This window comes from Hevea brasiliensis, chromosome 17 (genome assembly GCF_030052815.1).
Source record: "Hevea brasiliensis isolate MT/VB/25A 57/8 chromosome 17, ASM3005281v1, whole genome shotgun sequence".
NCBI lineage: Eukaryota > Viridiplantae > Streptophyta > Magnoliopsida > Malpighiales > Euphorbiaceae > Hevea > Hevea brasiliensis.
Window position 1 is genome coordinate 46893862 of NC_079509.1, and position 2995 is coordinate 46896856.

Here is a 2995-nt window from a genome sequence, read left to right on the forward strand (position 1 = left end):
TATTCTGTGTTCTTAATGCATGCTATGTGTTGGTACCCACTTAGACATGATAAAAGATACTAATTGAAGAATTGAAAGGTGAAGCTTAGTGTTAGAAAATCATAATATTGAACTTAGGAAATCTTACTTAGAGATAGGCTGAAATCCTTCGTGGAGTTCCATAATTAATCATAGATCTTAAAGGGTTTTAATTAATTTAATCACCACGAAAGTAGAGTTTAGGTTAATTAAAATACACTTTGGGTTCCTTGAGAGAGGACCTAGGATACCTTAGGATTAATTCCATCAAAGCAACGATTCTCAATCCGATGACTAGAAAAGATCAAAATCCATCGTAAGGTTGCGGTGTGAAATCTTAATTCTGGAATTACTTTTAATTGATAATTTTATTCAAAGTTTATTTTCAGCATCCAAAATAAGTTTAATATACTCTTCATTCATATTTGGTAGCTTAAACAGTCACAACTACTATGTAGTTTGGTACTAACTAACCAAATTTCTCATGGGACCATGTTTTACTCACTACTTTATTATTTGTTAGTGATCCATGCACTTGCGTTGCTTATAAAACCAACAAACAAGTTTTTGACACTGTTATTGGGGAATTTAGTTTTAGTAATATTGAGCAATAGGCAATTTAGCTGATTTAGGCATTTATATTTACTGTTTAGTTTTGTTTAATTTGCTTTATTTCTTTTATTTTCTCTTAGGTATTTGGTTTGGTGCATGACCAGAACAAAGCCAGAGGCAGAAGTTTTGGACTTGGATCCCGAAATAGATAGAACTCTGAGAGCCATCAGGAGAGAAAGGAGACACCAAGAATAAGATCAAGGAAATCCAGAAACTCTAATCATGGCCGACAATAATAATAGGCTAAGACTCTTGAGGGACTACGGAGCTCCATCTATACAAGGATTCTAGCACAGTCTTACAAGACTCGCAGTGAAAGCTAATAATTTTGAACTGAAACTAGCATGGCTCTAGATGATTTAACAAACCCAGTTTGGGGTTACACCAATGGAAGATCCACATTACCACCTCTAGTGCTTTCTTGCCCTAAGTGACACATTCAAGATGAATGGAGTATCTGATCAAGCTATAAGACTCAGATCATTCCCATTCTCCCTTCGAGATAGAGCAAGGAAGTGGTTACTTTCTCAACCAGCTAGAACATTCATCACTTGGGAAGACCACTCACAAGCTTTTCTAGCAAGGTATTTCCCACCTGTAAAGATTGCAAAGTTGAGAGTTGAACTCAATACCTTCAGACAAAAGGAAGGTGAATCACTTTATGACGCATGGGAGAGGTATAGAGACCTACAGAGGGAATGTCCACACTATGACATAGAGGATTGGCTCCTAGTTCAGAATTTCTATAATGGGCTGTTGCCCTTCACAAGGAGTACAATAGATTCGGCTGCAGAAGGTGACCTAATGGAGAAAACAGTGACACAAGCACTTGAACTTCTGGAGAGGGACACATATCATAACTATAGGTGGTCAAATGAAAGAGAAAACACAAGGAAAACAATAGGGATCCTAGAAGTGGATGCCCTAAGCATGATAAATGCTCAGTTTGATAAGCTCATGAAGCGACTTGATAGAGTGCAAGCCAACGTTGTTAGTACAAGCAACCAGTACTGCGATGACTGTGGAGGAGGATATACAACTTTGGAATTTAACAACTTCAATGAACAAATGAACTATGTGAACAACGTGAAGGAGTGGAAGCATGAGAAACATAAGTTTAGATCATTGAATTCAAAAATTTTTCATCTAGGGTCATATGCATCATGCAAGATTCATTTTATTTATTTGTTTTCAATGATAAACAGCATATTAAAACTCTTTTAATATATTTTTGGATATACATTTGCCATTTAAGATTTTAGAATTAACAGATTAATTCATTAGAATTCTAGATTAGATCAAGAATAAGTGCACTAACCTTTTGATGCACTGTAGTGTGTTTGGCACCTTTGGGATGCACCTAGGACACCAGATGTTGTCCCTCTAGCTTGTCCACACTAAGATCACCAATGGCAGCCCTTGAACAGCTTCTAAAGCTTTTCCAATCAATTAGAAAATCAGGTTTTGCCTTTCTAGAGATTACAGATGTAAATAAGACACTAGAAATGATTTCTAGTATTTTTAATTCAAGAGATTATTGGCAAATCTCTTTGAATTGATGAGAGATGAAGAAGAAGAGAGGGAGAGGCTCATTTGGGTGGTGGCACCAAAGAAGAGCAGCAGCTTTTGTTTTTACTCTTTCATAACAACACATTATATAGCTAGGTCATCACTTAAAACCCTTGCCACATGTCACCTTTTGATTGGCTCTTAGTTTAATTGACCCAATCGCATTGTGCCAAGTGTCAAACTTAGATTTAGTCTTGACTTTAATCATCTTATATGATTAAGAGACAATTAGCAAGCGTAGGTGTAGTGCCATGAACTGCTGACTCAATGGAAAGAACTACTGCAAGTTCTGTCACGAACTTCTTTATCTAAACAGCTTCTTTTGCAGCATTTGATGCAGCAATATACTTAGCCTCAGTAGTGGAATTTGTAGTCGTACTCTGTTTGAAACTCTTCCAACTAATTGTACCTCCATTACAAGTGAACACAAACCTATAGGTAGACTTTCTATTATCGATATCTGATTGGAAATCAGAATCAATATAACCATCCAATTGCAAGTCACCATCTCCATATATCAAGAATAAATCCTTAGTTCTTCTCAAGTACTTAAGGATATTCTTGACAGCTATCTAGTATTCCAAACCTGGATTAGATCGATACCTGCTAGTCAAACTAACAGCATATGAGATATCTGGCCTAGTACATAACATTACATACATCAAACTTCCAATAGCCAAAGCATATGGAATCCTGGCCATTTTATCTCTTTCTTCAGGTGTCTTTTGAGACATCTCTTTAGAAAGGTGGATACCATGTCTCACTGGTAACAATCCTCTATTGGAATCAAGCATGT

The 2995-nt window shown here is 36.4% G+C and overlaps 1 non-coding gene across 1 annotated transcript; it reads right to left on the bottom strand.

The window, feature by feature from the left end:
- Window positions 1-1239: 1239 nt before the first annotated feature.
- On the bottom strand, window positions 1240-1346 carry LOC131175699 (small nucleolar RNA R71). The gene has a single exon (XR_009145890.1). It is a non-coding gene; the product is annotated as a small nucleolar RNA R71 (small nucleolar RNA).
- Between the last annotated feature and the right edge of the window lie 1649 nt (window positions 1347-2995).